At 44.5% G+C, this 20,123-nt stretch overlaps 1 long non-coding RNA gene across 1 annotated transcript in view; it reads left to right on the top strand.

Moving 5' to 3' along the window:
• Positions 1-10,360: 10,360 nt before the first annotated feature.
• Positions 10,361-20,123, top strand: part of LOC128351286 (uncharacterized) — a 28,265-nt gene continuing 18,502 nt past the window's right edge. The window contains exon 1 of the long non-coding RNA XR_008319688.1: positions 10,361-10,547. This is a non-coding gene — a long non-coding RNA (uncharacterized LOC128351286). The remainder of the gene's footprint in view (positions 10,548-20,123) is intronic.

Raw genomic sequence — 20,123 nt, 5'->3', positions numbered from 1 at the left:
CAGGTTCGTTGGATGTCCCCTGGTTCTAGCATTATGACAGAAGATGAAAAATCTCTCCATATTCACTTGTTCTACACTGTGAGTAATTCTATAAGCCTCGGTAATACCCCTATGTCTTTGTTGCCTTTTTTCTAACTAAACCCCCAAATAATGTAGCCTTTCCTCATAGGGTAGGTGCTTTAGCCCCCTGATCATTTTGATTTCCCTCTTCTGCATCTTTCCCAGCTCTACAATATCCTTTAGGGGTGTGCACGGAACCGGCTAGCCCGGTTCGGTTTGAGTGCGAACTGCACTCGAACCTGACCGGGCCAGTTCAGTCCAGCCCCCATTGAACCACCCCCCTTGAGTTTTCCCTCTAGGTAAGTAGCCATCCTCACTGGCTCCAAAAAGCAGTTGCTGTAGATTAGCAATTCAAAGTGTCCGCGCTAGATCTCACTGGATCTCCTGGAACAAACCTAACTCTCTGTTCCCTAAGCTTTTAAGACTTTGGCATCTTTCATCCTTTTTTACCCCGCCTGGCAGTGGTCGGTCAATGAAAATCATGGTTGTAGAGCACACACAAGCTACCCATTTCCTTCTTGAACATACCCCTCCCAAATTCATCTTCCTATGCCTCAAAGTCCCACCATGATCGTTGGCCTGATTTTCTGGCACATCGCCTGTCATACCCAAGCTCTCTGTAGGAGTTTCCAACTGATAGTAGATGCCTGAGCATAGGTGATGCTAAGACTGCGCCTTCCTCCACTAGTTCTGTCACTGAATACACTCTCAGGGGCGGGATTTCACTAATCTTTTTTAAAAAATTTTTTTAAAAATAGTACCTTCTAGCCCCTTCGGGGGGGCTTCCTAAAGGCCACAGATGGGGGTGTACATGAAGGTTCCCCTCCCCCCACCAGCCTTATTTATCACCGCCGCAGCCCATAAAATAACCCTTTTTGGCCCTTTCAGGCCTGTTATTCGGTATGGCATCCATTTTGCCTGCCGCCGCACATGCTCAAATGACCTCTGCAAGGCCTGGCATGGCCCAGGGCCTCACAGAGGTAATTTGAGCATGTGTGGCGGCTATTCTTTTTTAAAAAAATTAAAAAAAAAAATTAAAATGGCCACTGCACATGCTCAAATTACCTCTGTGAGGCCCTGGGCCATGCCAGGCCTCGCAGAGGCCATTTGAGAACGAGTGGCAGCAGGCAAAATAGCCACCATGCTGAATAACAGAGGCCCGAATGGGCCAAAAAATATTACTTTATGGGCTGTGGTGGTAATAAATGAGGCCGGGGGGGGAACCTTCACGGACCCCACCCCCATGGCCTTCAGGAAGCACACACCCCCCCCCCCACGAAGGGGCTAGGAGGTACTAATTTTTTTTTAAATTAAAACAAAATAAAATTTGTGAACTGGTGTGGGGGTTCGGTTCTGGTCCAGATGGAATTGGGGTGGAGGTTCAGTGACCCCAAACTGGAAAACCAACAAACTGAACCCCCAAACCAGTTTGCACATCCCTAATATCCTTTTTGACTTGCAGTGACCAGATCTGCAAACAATGGCTAACATGATGATAAGCATTACACAAAATAATTGCACTGAAATTAAAAAGACATCTTAGGCATTGCCTAATGTGTCTTTTTAAGTTCAATGCAACTACTTTGAGTAATTTTCCTCATGTCATCCAGTATTCCAATATGGCCACACCACAGATTTGTCTAAGGGCATTAATCTTAGCAGAGTGGTTTTTGTTTTTGTTTTTAAATCCCTTTCCTAATTATCCCAAGTTACTCTCTGGGGCATATATTTTACATAAACATGGAGTTAAATATTTGGATGAGATATATAACAGCATAATTATAAATTTTCCTAACTATACTTTCCAAAGAAGGTGCTTCAATTCTTTTTTCACCTACTGGTTCTCCCTTTTTATTAGAAGTAAGCATTAAAGCAGTGAATTATGCTTTTGCTTCCATTCTTGCATGAATATGTTTTATAGCATCCAATTCCAAAGGTAAGATGCGTCTGAATGAGGAATCTCAAAGATCATAAAAGGGATGGAATTTGTATGTTAATCTTCAGTGGAGCTGCTATTAAGTTGGTAATAAATGCAAAGTTGTGCCCTCAAACTGGTGTCAACTCCAGGCAACCACAGAGCCCTGTGATTGTCTTTGGAACTGCTAAGTGAGACAGAACTACCTAGTAGGAGTGGAACACAAAGCAGACAGTGCTCAGTATGTGCCAGTGAGGCCATCCCTAGGAGAGTGTAGGGCTGGGGGAGAGCGGTACTCCCCCTCAGCCACACTCCTTCTCCACTATTGTGCTGCTCCTTACCCTCCCATCCTGATGAGCAGGGCTGTCCCTAGCTGGGTGTGGGTCCCAGACAGTGGCGTATCGGGGGGAAACAGCGCCCAGGGCAAGCTCTGGCCCTGAAATGGTGCCCCCCACCCCCCCAGCCCCCACATACCTGTGAGGGCGCCACGGCGCCCCCCAGGCGGCAGATCACTGGCGGTGGCAGTGATTCGGCGGTGGCGTGCAGCAGCGGGTCGCCCGCTGAGTGTGGCGGCGGGCGGCGGCAATTTGGCGGTGGCGTGCGGCGGCAGCGGGTCGCCCGCGGCCTGCCGAGTGCGCCGGTGGCTGGCGTGGTGGCAATGGGCTGTAGCGCGGCCCGAGCGGCGGCGGCAGATCACCCGCCAAGGACAGAGTGCAGGCCGCAGAGTGACGCCGAGCCTGCCTCCTGGCCCGGCATCGCTTCCCAACTGCGCAGGCGCGACGCCGAGTTGGGAAGGCGCCTGTGCAGTTGGGAAGCGACGCCGGGCCAGGAGGCAGGCTCGGCGTTGCTCTGCGGCCTGCACTCCATCCTCGGCGGGTGATCTGCCACCGCCGCTGCTCGGGCCGTGCTACAGCCCATCGCTGCCACGCCAGCCACCGCCGCACTCGGCGGGCCGCGGGCGATCCGCCACCGCCTGCCACCGCCAAATCGCCGCCGCACGCCCACTGCCACACTCAGCGGGCGATCCAGGGGGGCGGGGGGAGCCACTTTTGGGCGCCCCCCATGTGACCCACCGGGGTGGCGCCCGGGGCACGTGCCCCCCTGCCCCCCTATCGTTACGCCCCTGGTCCCAGAACAAATGGTGGGGGAGGTTTGCATAGGGCTCCTGCTTGTGGAGTGGAGGCTGCTACTCAGGGACCTGTGTATGAGAGAAGCCGCTACAAAACAGCCTCCCACAACAGCTCCTGCAGCAACACCATGGCTGTCCCCCACCCCCGTGTCCTCTTCCTCCTGGGATCAGAGCTACATGGGAGGGATGGAGGGAGGGAGGCTGAACTGAGCTGAGCTGAGCTGGCCAGAACCTGGTGGAAGGGTGAGATAAGCGCAGCAGCTGCCCTGCCCACCTGCCTGCCCTCCTCTGCCTCCTGCTGGGGGCAAGGCGGCGTGTGGTCTCTTTTAACAGTGCTACTTTTTGCCCTGTTGGGCACCTGCACAGCTGCTGTGAAGCCTGTGTGGAGGCTAGCTGAGTGGTGGAGGAGGGGCAGCTTTATTATTATTATTATTATTATTATTATTATTATTATTATTAATTTGATTTTGATTTAATTATTATTAATTCAACTTATGGAATGCCGGGCAAGCCTCTGCTGCTTTGCAGAGGCTGCTGCCAGAGACAGTGGGTCCTGTGGGGGTCCCAGACTCAAGGCAGTTGCCCCCGTCACCCCGCCCAAAGGCTATTGCTGAACTATAACTCCCATCATCCCCAGCCACAGTGTATTGTAGCTGCAGTTCAACAACAGCTAGAGAGCCAAGGCTGCCTACCCCTGGATTACACTAAGACGGAGTTGACCCATTCAGACTCCTCTTTGTCCCAGGATTATTGCTTGCCTATGGCTAAAAAATTTCTGGATTAAGAATGCAATTCCTACCTTTCTCTGGCTTACAGATGCAATACACAAGCATCTGTATAACAGTCTCACTTGCTCCAAAGAGAGGCTCCAATCCAAGAGGATAAGGGTGCTTTGTTAACAGATCAATCAGCCCTCTGTTTCACCATGCTATTTCCAACAGTGGCCAGCCAGATGCTTCTGGTAAGTCCATAAGCAGGACATGAAGACAAAAGCCCTTCATTTAGGACTGAAATGCTGCTTCTGAATTTGAAGGAAATGAACAACAGAGATGGGTGTCATCAATATCAGCACCACTATCCATTTTGGCTACTGGATGCATGTGGATGTTAAACAGCACCAGGGACATGATGGAGGTGTAGCATCAGTAACCCAGAATAAACAAATATTCTGATTATTTTATACTATACATATACACTGAATTCACATTGAAAGTGATGAATATATAATTAAAATTGAAACTATTTCCATCAGTCATCTTTATATTTAACATTCCTCAAAATTAATAGATTGAGAACAGGGTTCAGTAAACTTGTTGGACTTTTGGCTTCCTTCTAAAATGCAGTTCATAGTTAGGGTTGCCAACTCTGACTAAGGTTATTCCTGGAATATTTTTTTTACAACATTCTTTACTATATCAAACATTAAAATCTCTGGGATTGTGCTCAAGAGTTACCTGGTAAGGGATGTCGATTCCTAGCAACTCCAAGCCAATTCTGGAGTCTTAGTAACTTTACCTAGTAGCACAAAGCTCCATTATATACCATTTATGAGCTTGACCCACACAAAATATTGAGTCTTTTGGTACATTTCAGCTAAATGAAATTAAACAACTGTTTTGAACTTTTCAGAATATTGCATGAGTCAAAACTCATAAATCCTTTGAGTTCCTTGATGTTGGCTTGTACATGTTGTCATGTGAGCTCCCTAAGAATCCTCTCTCAAGATAACTCCCCCCGCCCTCCTAATTTAATAGGAACAGTCCCTGCAATGACTCTGGTAAGGAAGATTACTGCCTCTAGTCTCCTGAGTCTCAGCAGAGATCTCTTCTTATTATCTGTTTGAAATGAGTGAAGGCTGATAGACTTCATTTATCTCTTGAGTGAGATAGTAGGTATTCACTGACAAAGAAGGCAGAGAAGGATGTGATAGTAGGCCTTGCACAAAATACAGACTTTCAGTGCCATTAAAACCATTGCTCAGTTTCACTCCTTTTTCTTGTGGCTGCTTCTTAATCTTTCTTTGCAATGGTCTGTTCTTAACGTTATGTTTTCACACGACTTGGAGACTTGACACACCTCATGCTATTGTTGTGCATTTGGCTTAGACCACTGGCAGGTTGGTGACCTGGCAGGCATTTTATGAAGGTGATGCCTATACACATGGATGCTGTGACATGGGCCATCGTAATGGCTCTCTTTCAAACTACTGCATTCAAGCAGCTGTGTGTAAAGGCCACACGTAGAGGTACCAGTTCATACAACCACATTTCTATAACCCATTTCAGATGTATAGCTGCTGTGCATTATTGTTATTAAAATATGCACAGGAGCCCTGCTGGATCAAGGCCTGTCTAGTCCAGCAACTTGTTTGACACAGTGGCCCACCAGATGTCCTCTGAGAAGCCCACAGGCAAGAGGTTAGGGATGTGCATGAACCAGTTCAGTGCCTCCTTTTGGGAAGCGCCAAACTGGTTTTGGCACCCAGCCAGGACTGGGAAAAGTGCCTGTCTGGAATCTTGGAGAACTTCTAGTAATCAGTTCTGACAATACTGAAACAGAAAGGCCTATAGATCTGACTTGAGATGAGACAGCTTCATATGTGCATGTATAAAATTCTCAAACACAGGGAGAGTTATGAGTGAGCACTGAGGGTGTGTGGAGGGACATAGAGAGTTTCTGGTAGTTTGGAACATAGAGAGAGGAAATAGACTTTTCAAAGTTAATGAAAAAGCCATAAAGGTGATTCTCACGATTGCCAAAAGGCGGGCTAAGGGAGCCTAGACCGCTTTTTGGCAATCATGTGCTGCAACGGGAGCTGCGCGGTTCCCTGCAGCACATCACTCAAAGTAGCCCTCCCCTTAGCCGAGGTTAACAGAGTGGCAACACACAAGGAGACCCCTGACTGGGAGGCTGCAATCAGCCTCCCAGGCTTGGGGGTCTCTCCAGGATGCCCCACGTGCTCACGCAGGGCATCCTGGAACTTCCGGGGTCCGTGCGGCCCCCGATCCATGCAGCCCCCACCGGGCTGTCTGGCGATCATCTGCGGGGGGGGGAGCTAAGCCCGCTCTCCCCGCAAACCCCCTCATGGCAAGTCTCACTGATTGTGAGACTCGCCTCATAGAATCTTATGTTTCAAGACTGAAATGGATGCTTCAGGGATAACTGGGCACAGGCGTACTTCCTGGTAGAGTGTCCTTCTTATGTTTATTATTGATAACTTGCCATACCCACACTTTCAGATTTGCCTTTGCAAATGTCTCTCTTTCTCTCCCCCTCTCTCTTCACACTCTGCTGTCACTGTAATATATTATAGTTTGCAGATTAAACTGCAGATCTTCACTATGCGAAATAGATTTCAGCAGTTCATAGAATCTCAAATAGGGTGTCCTGTATGTTCTTCTGGGACTTGCAATGCATAATTGCTCACAACAACAGCTCAGAATGTGTGTTGACAATTTACTCCTTTGCACTTTGTTAAATCTGGTGATCCCCAGTTCTGATCAACAAGCAGGTGGGAGAATGAGAGATGAAATGCAAGCCCAAGTTGAAGTCAGTTTTGTAAGGTTTATAGAGTTTGTCGTAGATTTAGAACTTTAATGACTTTGAATAATTCAACACATCCATAACTTCAGCCATCAGAACAAATGAAGACTGGATTTCTTTTTATGTGCTGTCTCTTGAGTTGAAATCTACATTAGCATAGGATGAAACTTGTGCGTTTAATTCTAAGTAAATGGAGGGTACGTTATCAGTTCTCTGGGGATACATGATTGATTGCATTTGTAAAGAGGAAGTCCTGATACAGAGTGTTTTAAAAAGCACACTAATACGCAAGGATCTAAAATTCATTTTGCCACACTGGGAACAATGGCATGCTAAAACGGAGGGAACAGGAGCAAATCTACCTGACAAATGTATTTGAATTACTTTTTTGAGTCACCAGAGTCCCATGTCTAAAAGCAATTATTTTAAAAGGTCATTAACAAAAACATTGTTATTTCTAATTATTGTAAAAGATCTGCTCAGTGTTAGAGCACTTGCTTTGCATGTAGAAGATCCCAGATCAGTCTCTGATATTTCTAGGTAGGAATGGAACAGATCTTATTCTGAAACCGTGGAAAGCTTCTGCCAGTCACTGCAGACTGACTTAAATGGACCAATGGTCTGATTCAGTATAAGGCTGCTGCTTCCTATGTTCATGATTCTAAAATGTGACTGAGCCAAAGTATAATCAGCAGAAAGTTTGGAGTAAAACGGGGGAGGGGTGGTTGTAAGGTGCGGCCTTCTGCATCCTGCCACTTCAACCCATGTTGCCGACCCATAGCCCATTAAAATGTATTCAAATTCAAATCGAATTGAATCAAAATCAAATCTATCCTGATTCAAGGGCAGCAGATTCGAGTTTGAATCGAATCAGGCTGATTTGATTCAAACTTCAATTGAATCACAAAAATCATTTCATGTACATCCCTACCCTTAACCCTGGCTAAAATCTTGAATTAAAAGTAGGGTCGGGATGAGCTGGAACACCCGGAACTGTGTGGATCCTAGCATGCGACACACACAGCCTAACCCAGGGTAGGCAGCCCTAGCCTGGGTTAGGTTGCGTGTGAGAACAGCCTTATTTTCTTTGGGTAAATGCTCAGTATTTTTTTCAAGCATGTAATGAAACTGAATCTCAGCATTCCTCCTGTTAGGATTAATCACAAGTTAATTTCTTAATATGAAATGAGACAATATTTATGAGAGACAATATTTAATGTGAAGGCATGAGGTATTTTTAAGTTAGTGCACTTGAAACAAAAACGTGTGTTAGCCTCAAAGACTAGTCATAAGACAAAATCTACTCTTGTTTAAATGCATCCACAACAGAGTGGGCCCATTTTTCTTTATTAAATCATGGTGAAACAGTGAGGATTTTTCAGGAGAAAGAGGCAGGTGTTTCAAGGAAGTTGCCAAAATGCCAACAGAGCTTCATTTTATGTGGCAACCCAGTAAGAAATCATATAAATCCTCTGATATATTGCACCTGTCAAGTCAATAAAACAAAATAAATTGATAAAATAACTTTGCTTAGCTGAGAGACTCTGGTTGCTGTTTTATTTCATTGCACACAATGCACATGTTACTTTATTGTCATGGTTTGTGATGGATCAATGATGACAAATTTCCAGAACTGAAACTTAAGCAAATGTATTCAGCATTTGGGGTATTCAACCCTCTGTGACTCACATGAACTTTCTTCCTAGCTATAAAAAAGAGAGTATAGAATGCCCATTATATCTTCTCTATGACTGCTCAGTATAAGAAATATAATATAGGAATTCTGCAACAGGTTCCACTCAGGTGCAGCTTCCCACTCAAGGCCTGATTCACTGATGAAGAAATTCTATTGGAGCCACAGTGCTCACTTATCCCTGTTGGACACCATCTTTAATACAGGGACATTCAAGTTGCTTCTAAGATATCCTTTCTCTCAGTTTGCATACATGGGGACCTTCTAGGGAGCAACTGGTATCTCCCCACTCAATTAGGCCTTCTTCTCTCCCCCCCACCCCCACAATGGCTGTTGGTGGTGCTGTTGCATGACCATTTTTACACCCAAATTTGCAGCAGTAGTAGTGAAGCATAGAGCAGGGACATCTGGGTGGGAACATTCATGTTGCTTTCTAGGGATGTGCACGAAGCGTTTCAGCACCTCTGTTTCGAGGTGCTGAAATGCTTTGAGCTGCCACAGTGAAATCATTTTGGTGGGGGCAAATGAGTCACTTTAACAGGAGGAAGGCAGGTCTTACCTGACCCTCCGTTGCTCCTCCACTGCCCCAGCAAGGTGTTGTTTGTATAAAGCTGCCGAGCTGCCTGTTGTGAAAAGCTGCATCATTCCCAGCAATCTCTGGGCGGCGTCAGGAAGGAAATGACATCTGGGCATGTGCGGACACCATCTTGTGTGGTCAGCATGATGTTGCTGACCACTCAAGATGGTGTCCACACATGCTCAGATGCCATTTCCTTCTCGACTCTGCCCACAGTCTGCCAGGTACAGGGAACCTCCTGTTCCCAGGTAAAAAGCAGCCAGGCGGTGTAGTTTTTCAAAACAGACAGCCCAGCTGCTTAATATGATCAGCTCCTTGCTGAGGTAGGGGAGGAGGGGCAGGTAAGACCTTCATTCCTCCTGTTAAAGTGACCACTCTCCACCCCTGCTGGATGTGTACAACATGCTTCATGTACATCCCTATTGCTTTCTAGAATGCCCCCATGTATGGGCAGCACTATTTTCAATGTGCATTCTACAGAGGACCTTTATGAAGCAATTTTGGTAGAAAATGACTCCTTCCAGGGAACAGTTTGTGTGACATAAAGAGGGGTCCAGAATTCCACTTAATTGATCCAAGTAGGCCCCCCTAATATGTTGCTAGAATATGCCATGTGTTGATTCCAGGGCCACCTGATCAAGTCTTCCCCCCTGAGATGATACTTTGAAATGTATTTTGTAGTTGGCCAGCTATAGATCTAATGCTTAGGGATGTGCCAGGCATGGTGGCAGCATGCACATGGCCGCTGCACATGTGTGGAGGCCATGTGCATGTCATCACCATGCATGGGCTGCTGGGGGAGCGCCACCACAACAGGAAGCTGAGTGGGCCGGCTCTCCATGCTTATAAAGGTGGAAATTTCTGCTTCAAATCTGTGCACAAATCTCAGTCCATGCACATCCCTACTAATGCTACCATTAGATTGCATCACACATGATATTTTACCTAAACCCTGTAATGGAATAGAAAATGTAGCTAGAGTTGCTGCTAAATTTCACCTAAAGTGGTTAGGTGAGATTCTTGTTTGGCCAAAGATCTAAAGTATTTCAAATAAAGTGAAATGAATTTTGATAAGATTTGGGAAAGCTGTTCCTCCGTTTCTCCTTAGGAATGTGGATGGGGAGGAGATTTGTATCTTTTCATGAAGAGTCAGCTTCTCTGAAGAAATCAGCTGCCTTGGGGCATATAGGGCATGGCACCAGTAATGCACCAGGAAAAGAATACACCATCATGGTGTGGGTTCCTTTCCTAATATATTCTAGGACAAGACCAGGGAGTTATTCACACATGACTACATGCTGAGAGGTAAATGTTGAGCAAAGCCACTTTGAATTACACTCGAGGCATCTGAGGGAAGCAGCCCCTCCCCTGTGCTCTCAGGTTTTCTTTTGGAAACAGTTTGCATTGCATGCCTCCTTCTAGCCAATGGGGAGAGAGCAAGAGAGTGCTCCTTGGATAGGAACACAACGATTGTATGTCAGTGCCTCTCTCTATTTGTTCCACTGTTTTCAGAAAATCTCTCTTAAAACCAGCATTTTAATAACCCGGAAATACATCGAGATAAGCTAAATTAAAGACAAAGCCTGATTTGTGTGTGGAGTGCTTCCAAGGATCTTGAATGGCCTTTGGGGTAAGTTTGGCTGGTGTGTGTTAGCTGGCCTAATAGCATTCTGCCTCAGTCCCCATGCTGCTATCTTTTCTCTCCCCGCCCCCACAATCCCTCCGCCTCTCATTCCCTTTGCCTTTGATTTCACCCATGTCAGAGAAACCCGGGAGTGGAGATAAAAATTCTAATGCATGATGTGTACACTGACAGTTTTGAAAGGCATTCCCAGCTTGGCCTCAGAGACAAAACAGGAACAAAATAGGAATGGTCTTTTACAGTTCTAGAAAATAGGATAACAGAAAATAGGAGCTGTCCCTGGAAAAGAGGGGCAATTTGAAATTAACTGGACAGATATTTGAATCCTGCAGCCTGATAGGATTATAAAGCTGTGTTCTGAACAAATCTCCTTGTTGCTGGAACAAATAATGAACCGATATGTTTGCAAACTCTGGACAACAAAACCCTTTACTAAGATTGCACTGCCGTGTGTGTGTGTGTGTGTGTGTTTTCCTTTAAAAAAATCTGCTATATGGTGGTGCTGAACCAGAAAGGAAGAAATAACCAACAACAAATCTCTCCCAAGTAGGCCCTCACTGCAGAAGGAATTCAATGCATTGGAGGTCATAATCACTTGTTTCCTTTCAGCCAAACAAAGTGTTACAACAACGGAGAGGATAATAGCATATGGAGTTATTTATTTAGTTAGTTACCTTTCTGTTTGTAACAGAATCTTCGCAGGATGCAATGAGGGAGGGAAGAAAGAGAGGGGGTGGTGGCAAAAATGACATATCCTGAAATAAAGGGGGGATGGTTGGCGGGGGGGGGGGGAGGAAAGCTACTTTCTGTGTTATTTAAAATAATAGAGACCACATAGTTTGGATACCTATTTTCAAACATTGCCATAGTAAGATTCTGTAATATGATGAATCTATGAGCGTTCCCAAGTATAGCATGATTATATATATGGCTTATTATTCATACATGCCAATGGCCACAACACAATCACTTTGGGCATGTATGGGACTGCCCTGCATCTCACAACCAGGTCATGCTCACACTGGCTTCACATGCAGTGCATCAAGTAATTAGGAGAAAATGGCCATTTGCCACTGGCCAAGTATTCCCACTACCACCACCATTTTTGTAATGTCCGAAGCCACCAATGGGCAAATGTTAGGAGAAGAATGTTGTTTACTGACCTCAGCCCAATATCTGAAACAAACATTTGAATTTGGCTTGACAAAGTCAGGCTGAGAATGGAAACTGACGTTCTCAATGGCAGCTGCAGACATCACAAAAATGGCAGTGGCACCAGAGGCATGCATCTGGTGGCAACTGGAAGTATGCTCCTTCTTATTTGCTGCCATGATGTCTGAACCCACCCACAGAGAAGCAGCAAGGCAGGGACTGAATAGGTTGCTGCTACTTTAAATGGCCATGATTGTGCAAATTGTAGCAGTCATGTATGCATTTCTACATGGCAGTGCTGATCTTCAGAAACAGTGTTATGGTGAACCCATGTACTTCAAAGCTGCTCAGGTGGCAGTTGTTAGCAAGAACAAGCTGGCCCACAGAGAGATTTAGGTTGTTTTTTTAGCAGAGCCTTTGTTCAACTGTGCCAGGATTTAGATACAGAACAGTGGGGATAACAGGGATAAGAATGTGGTGGATATGCAACATGTTTGAAAGAGAGTCATAAGTCAGGCAGTACATTGTTCATGTGCAGATATACATATTTTTGTGTAAATGACTGAATAGCCGCATTTGCCTGTAACGTAGAACCATGGGTCCAATGGAACCCCTCTTCCATTAGATTCCATGGGTCCAATGGAACCCCCATGGAACTCCCAAATGCTCCCTCTTCCCCCCTCCCCATCTTAATTGGGATGTGCAGGAAAGTAGTCTCTCTGCAGTTAGCAAGGCTGCAGAGAGGCAGGGGAGCTAGCTATGCGGGCTTCCTTCTTTACCGAAGGACATGCCACATAGCCAATCATACTGGAGTTGAGGGAGGACCTCACTCCTTCAACTCCGGTTCCAGGGGCAGTAGCCGGCAGTTCTGAATTTGGATGTTCCTTGGGCTGGAACCTTGGGCTGCGGCGACAAAACTCACTACAACCTGAGGGTTCAGACTGGAGCGCCAAATCTGAACCTCCCAGTTTTGCTGCCGCACATAACCCAGGTTGCCCGCATTTGGACGTACAGTGAGGGAAATAAGTATTTGATCCCCTGCTGATTTTGTCCGTTTGCCCTCTGACACAGAAATGACCAGGCTATAATTGAAATGGTAGGTTTATTGTAGCTGTGAGAGACAGAATAACAACAAACAAACCCTCAAAAGCCCAGTGCCCAAAAGTCAGCGATGGATTTGCATTGTAGTGAGGGAAATAAGTATTCGATCCCTTCACAAAAAATGTCTTAGTACTTGGTGGCAAAACCCTTGCTGGCAATCACAGAGGTCAGACGTTTCTTGTAGTTGGCCACCAGGTTTGCACACAACCCAGGAGGGATGTTGTCCCACTCCTCTTTGCAGATCCTCTCCAAGTCAGAAAGGTTTCGAGGCTGATGTTTGGCAACCCGAACCTTCAGCTCCCTCCGCAGATTTTCTATGGGATTAAGGTCTGGAGACTGGCTGGACCACTCCAGGACCTTCATGTGCTTCTTCTTGAGCCACTCCTTTGTTGCCTTGGCTGTGTGTTTTGGGTCATTGTCATGCTGGAATACCCATCCACAACCCATTCTCAATGCCCTGGCTGAGGGAAGGAGGTGCTCACCCAAGATCTGATGGTACATGGTCCCATCCATCGTCCCTTTGATGTGGTGAAGATGTCCTGTCCCCTTAGCAGAAAAACACCCCCAAAGCATAATGTGTCCACCTCCATGTTTGATGGTGGGGATGGTGTTCTTGGGCTCATAGGCAGCATTCCTCCTCCTCCACACACGGCGAGTTGAGTTGATGCCAAAGAGCTCGATTTTGGTCTCATCTGACCACAACACTTTCGCCCAGTTCTCCTCTGGATCATTCAGATGTGCATTGGCAAACTGCAGACGGGCCTGTACATGTGCTGCCTTGAGCAGGGGGACCTTGCGGGCACTGCAAGATTTCAGTCCTTCACGGCGTAGTGTGTTACCAATTGTTTTCTTGGTGACTATGGTTCCAGCTGCCCTGAGATCATTGACAAGTTCCCCCCGTGTAGTTCTGGGCTGCTTTGTCACCGTTCTCATGATCATTGCAACTCCACGAGATGAGATCTTGCATGGAGCCCCAGACTGAGGGAGATTGACAGTTATTTTGTGTTTCTTCCATTTGCGAGTTATCATGCCAACTGTAGTCACCTTCTCAACAAGCTGCTTGGCGATAGTCTTGTAGCCCAGTCCAGCCTTGTGCAGGTCTACAACCTTGTTCCTGACATCCTTCGACAGTTCTTTGGTTTTGGGCATGGTGGTGAGTTAGGAAGCTAGTGATTGCTTGCTTCTATGGACAGGTGTCTTTTATACAGGTACTGTAACAAGCTGGGATTAGGAGCACTCCCTTACAGAAGGTGTTCCTCATCTCAGCTCGTTACCTGCATATAGTGAAAAGACACCTGGGAGCCTGAAATCTTGCTGGTTGATAGGGGATCGAATACTTATTTCCCTCACTACAATGCAAATCCATCGCTAACTTTTGGGCACTGGGCTTTTGAGGGTTTGTTTGTTGTTATTCTGTCTCTCACAGCTACAATAAACCTACCATTCCAATTATAGCCTGGTCATTTCTGTGTCAGAGGGCAAACGGACAAAATCAGCAGGGGATCAAATACTTATTTCCTTCACTGTAATGTCTGTGGAATCACAGGCCCATTCAACTGTGGTTCCACATTACATGCGAATATGGACAACATTTTTTAAGTGAACCTGGGTACAGGCCTCTTCAAATAGAGAATACAGCTTGTAAGAGAACTACTGTACATGTGTTGAATAAAATGTGTGATAACTGTATGTGCAAACACATTTGTATGTCCCTATACTGTAAGTGGCGCAGCGGGGGAAATGCTTGACTAACAAGCAGAAGGTTGCGGTTCAAATCCCTACATTTATTTATTTATTTATTTATTTATTTATTTATTAGAGACATTTAATATACCGCGCACTCCGAAGACTCCAGGCAGTGCACAATAACAAGCAAACAGGCAACATTAAAAATTACATTCTAAATTAACAACTAAAGTAACTACCAAAGAACAGAAAAATAAACTACAGGGCAAAAGCCTGGTGAAAAAGAAAAGTCTTCAATATGGATTTGAAGATGGGTAAGGAAGGGGGCTAGCCAGATCTGTAGGGGGAGAGAGTTCCAAAGGATCACAGCAACCGAAAAGGCCCTTTCCCGGGGCCTAGAGCCCCGAACGTCTCAGAAATCAGGGACTGACAGAAGGGCCATCTGAGATTATCTAACTGGATGGGATGTAACTGGATGGGAGAGGCAGGTCTGTAGGTAGACAGGCGCCAGGCCCCTCAAGGCTTTGAAGGTCAGAACCAGGACCTTAAATTGAGCTCGGAAGTGAATAGGCAACCAGTGGATTGACTGGAGGAGAGGTGTTACCTTGTCATATTTTCTGGCACCCATGAGTAGGCGAGCCGCTGCATTCTGGACCCGCTGCAGCTTCCCAATCGTCCTCAAAGGTAACCCTAGATAGAGAGTGTTACAATAATCTAAACAGGAGATAACAAGGGCATGGGTCACTGTCATTAATGCCTACCGATCAAGCTAAGGGCGTAATTGGCGAACCAGATGGAGCTGGACAAAATCACTTCTGGCCTCAGCCTCCACCTGCTGCTCAAGCAGAAGGCTCAAGTCCAAAAGGTTATGTTTTGCAGACTATGGGAAACACCTATACTGGGCAGCAGCAATATAGGAAGATGCTGAAAGGCATCACCTCATACTGCGTGGGAGGAGGCAATGGTAAACCCCTCTTGTATTCTGCCAAAGAAAACCACATGGCTCTGTGGGTGCCAGGAGTCAAAATCGACTTGACGGTATACTTTATCTTTACTTTATACTGTACGCAGATTGTACCCCATTACATATGAATAGGGTTATTGTGAAAGCAAACTCCCATGAAAAATTCAGCTTGCCACAGTAGACTTCAGTCGCCAGAGTAGAGTCCTCTAATCATCACATGGAACTGTGGCACAAAAGTGCTGGTTATTACCTTTAAAGCCCTGAACAGCTTAGGTCCAGGTGACCTTAGAGAGCACCTCCTTTGGTCTGATCCCCACCGCACGTGAAGATCGCTGTTCCAGCTCCAGTTGCCACCAGCTCGTCTGGTGGCGACCCAGAGGTGGGCCTTCTCTGTAGCCACTCCTGGACTGTGGAATGCGCTCCCTGCAGACATCCGTAATTTGAATTCTTTATTGGAATTTAGGAGAGCCCTAAAGACCTACCTGTTTGGCTTGGCCTTCCAGTGCTCTTAAATTGTTTTAAAGGGTCTTTGATGTTTGTGAACCACCCTGAGCTATTTTGTAAGGGCGGTCTAAAAATCAATCAATCAAACAAACAAATAAAAGTGCTGCCACATTCAGTTCATTGGAAAGATAAGCTCCATGTACAAAAAATAAGATGTCTAGAACGCCTCTTTGGTGAAATGTATGGTGGGGGAAATGACCATTTTGGCCCACAGTTCTTTTAAAGAGGCAGATACTCTCTCATAATGATACTCTCTCCATGTTTATCTCATTGAACAGAAATTTCATAGGAGTAGATGATTGATATCAATTGCCTCAATACTTATGCATACTCTGTAATTTTTGCAGTAATTACCCTACGGTAATTGCCAATCATCTCAGTCTTATGCAACAAGTTGGTTTCTGGAGATACATCAAGCAGATTTTTGCTTTCATTGCTAGTGACTTCTCTTCAGATACGCTACTTCTAAGTCCTTGAAGCTAATTAGATGTAAATGCATTCTTGTAACCCTTGTTAAAACTCCACTAAACAGCAACACAGTTCTGCCTATAGAGATTCTGATCTAGGGTTGGAAACAAAACTTTCCTGAAGTAAAATCTAAAAGAGAATTTCAGGATTCTTCTAAGGAGAAATACTGAAGAATTTTCTCAGATGGTTCCTCCACATTTTGACTCAGGCTATATAATTTGACTTCCCCAAAAGGAAGATATGGAGGTGGGGGAATTAACAATGTATCTCATATGTGTGTGTGTGTGTGTGTGTGTGTGTGTGTGTATTACTCCAGTCCTGGATTAGAGGTGAGGCTAACAAATAGCCAGCAGCAAGAGCAGTGAAGGCAGACTGCACTTGCCTCTCTGTAAACAATATCTCTCTTATTAAACTGTTAATATTCCTGATTCAACTCTACTGTCTTGTCCTTGCATACCACAATTCTTTCCTCTGGATTCTACAACTAACAACTGGAACATGTTAGGTTATGTTTACTAAGAACATGTGTTTGAAAAATGGCTTTTATGCAAACCTACACTGTGGTTTGATAAGAATAAGCGGAATTTATCATTAGGGCAAACAGCATGAATGCATATGTTTGAAACATCCTCTGGTGCCTAGAGGATGAAGGTCCAAGAGGGCTGGTCCAAGGCATCTTTAGTACTTGAGACAGAAGATTTAAATGGTGCCTCACCACTGCCTAAACTAATACTAAATTGGTATTTAATGGTGCCCAGAATCTGCAGCATGGGGCCGTTGTCTACCTCACTGTAGACCTGGTTCTGAGTTTATCATAATACAGAGAAAGGAGAGCTGACAAAGACATGGAAGGTGAAAGAAGAAAAAGAATTCAGATTCACAGGATAATGGCAAGTATTATAATTATATGGCTAGTCTATGATTTAGACAAGAAATTGGAGGAGGAGTTAAGTAAACGTTGAGAAGAAAAGAGAAATACTGGGAACATGAGAAGTAGGCCTGGTAATGGCAGTCCTTGAGTAACTTTAACTTTAGTTTGTGCAGTGGCAAGAGCTTTGTAATGAGCACACATTAAAAGATGCTTTGAAATAGGATTCTGCTCTTAATGAAGGAAGTGGTAAAGTGCAGAAATGTGTCTAATGTTGCCGGAGGCTGTGAAGTAACAACTCACTTTCAGATTTAGAGGCTATAAAAGCTTCTTGGTGAAGTTAATGATGTAACTGTTCTGTCAAAACAAAATAAAAGGCTGCCAGTTTCATTATAGATGTCCTATTTACTTCATAAGACAAAGGGAGAACTTGAGCATCATGAGAGGTTTTCAAGTCATGGTGAGAAAAGAATGGCTTTCAAAAATTCAAATGGCATTTGCACATTAATCTCCTACTCAAGGGCTATATTTGCAAACAGGCCTTCTTTCAAATTCTCAAGAGTTATCAGATTGAGACCCTAGAATGTTTTCATCAGTACATCATTCTGTAATTACTTCCCTGTCACTGGGGGTGACAAATAGAATTTTGCATGTCCTATCATGGAGACCTGAGATGTCCAATGTGTGCATTCTCCAGGTACAATTGGAGGGTCCAGAAGAATTGGACATAGTCAGGCTCTATAATGAAGTTGAGATTGCCAAGTACTATGAGACTGAATGAAATAGGTGACTGTGGTTTGACTGAGGGATGAAATTGCTTCCTGAAAAGTCCTTTCATGAGGCAGATACTCCTTTGTCCTTCCAAATACAAAACACACATAGAGTAATTTGTGTATTATTTCTCTGTGTAAACCTCCCTGAGCCATATTTGGAAGGGCGGTATAGAAATAGAATTAATAATAATAATAATAATAATAATAATAAGAAGAAGAAGAAGAAGAAGAAGAAGAAGAAGAAGAAGAAGAAGAAGAAGGCTTCTTTTCCTTACATGACATTTGGACATCTGTATGGGCTCTGACTATTTTCACTACAACACTTCTACCAGTGTTGCCATCCTGAAGCATAGATAGATAGACAACTGTTGAGTTAGACAATGGACAGCATCCAGACTAATGTTTCACATGCACAACTATTTTGCCAATTTCCCTCTTCCCTCTATTTCTCTTATGCATGTCCCTCAAGGTCTCCCAACCCTTAGGGAGATATTTTCAGGGGGCATCAGAGGGAAGCAGGGCTTTTTCAAATGTGCAGCCAAACAGAAAATGAAGTTCCAAAGGGTGTGTGTGTGAGAGTGCCATTAGAAGAACATTTGTGCAGTTCAAAAATTCAAATTGTGTTCTGTTTAATAATGCAAACCGTGATTGATAATCAGAAAACTCAAATGAGTGGCTTTTCTAGAGTTAAGACCCTGATCAAGTTTACTCATTTCTCCTCCCCTTGCCAAAGTTGCTTCCCACAGACTCCACTGCTATTCCCTACAGAGTTTTCACCAGTTAATATAACAGTTTTCTGTAACAGAGCTGGCAAATTCTCAGTTCTGAGGATTTTATCTCCCTCTCTATAAGTTTCTAAATGTCATAGCATGTGACTTTAGGCAACCAAGTATGTGTGCACAGACAAGGAAGAGGAACATGTGTATGTTGTAGCAGTGCATGCTACATGCACAAATTACACTCATATGCCATTCTGCAGTTCTGAAATTTCATTTCAAAAGTAAAGGGGAGATTGGCAACACTTATTGTACACCCAAATATATTTTAACCTGCAGGCAGTGTTAGTCTAGTTGCTGCCTAATTATTTTGGGCAGTTTACTTCAAGATAATTTTGCTGCCTGAAAGGCTCAGAGTCCAGAAAGTGTTCAGCAACAATACTGAATGCCTTGTTTGCTTCAGGAATAATATGTTAGTTGCCAATGACATGTCACTATCCTTTAGCCTTTTAACTAGACCTCTGTATCACCCACTTGGCAGGACAATAAAGATGACTGGCTTATCAAGTGGTTATGTGTACCTTGTGGTGGATTAACACCTGGTAAACGGACATCTGTATTCACCTGGAATCTTCCCCAAAGAGTGTATTTCACTGGGATGGTGTGGGCAAGGCCCATTAGCTGTCTGTGGAAGGCACAGATACTATGGAGAAAGAGTGCACCTGCACATTGATACAACTTCAAAACATGTTTTTACCCTCATTTTAAAAGCTTTGCTTCAGTAGCCTGACTGAAGAAGGGACAATGAAACAGTTAAATGGATGTGGAATTCCTAAGGAGGAGAGTCGAGGTGCATACAGTCTAAAGCTAATGTGCCTCAGAGAAGCTAGAAATTGGATTAATATTGCTTGCTCATGCTTGAAGCACAGAAAATTGCTCAAAGGCAGATGGAGGGAAAGCTAAATTCTAAAAATAAAATTCCCAGCAGAAATGAAGATTTTCACAGTTCAAATTGGTTTTTTTTCTGGAATATGCATCTCTAGACACTAGAGTAAATAAGTTACAAGTGGGAAATTTAAGAATATTATGTAACCTGAATATCCGCCTGGACAGAAAAAACATCAGATACTGAAGAAAATAATCATGTTGGTTTTCTACATGTATCTCAAAATAATTGACAATCAGGCATAACAAAAGCATAAACCAGGTATTAAAAAGGCCCATTTTGCTGACTAACTGAATTTCAATTTGGATTCATGTAGCAGTTCGCAGAAAGAGAGAGAGAGAGAGAGAGAGATGGACTTAGAACAAGAGAACACAACAGGACTTCTA

The sequence above is a fragment of the Hemicordylus capensis genome, chromosome 3, assembly GCF_027244095.1.
Source record: "Hemicordylus capensis ecotype Gifberg chromosome 3, rHemCap1.1.pri, whole genome shotgun sequence".
NCBI lineage: Eukaryota > Metazoa > Chordata > Lepidosauria > Squamata > Cordylidae > Hemicordylus > Hemicordylus capensis.
This window is presented reverse-complemented; position numbering and strand designations above follow the sequence as displayed.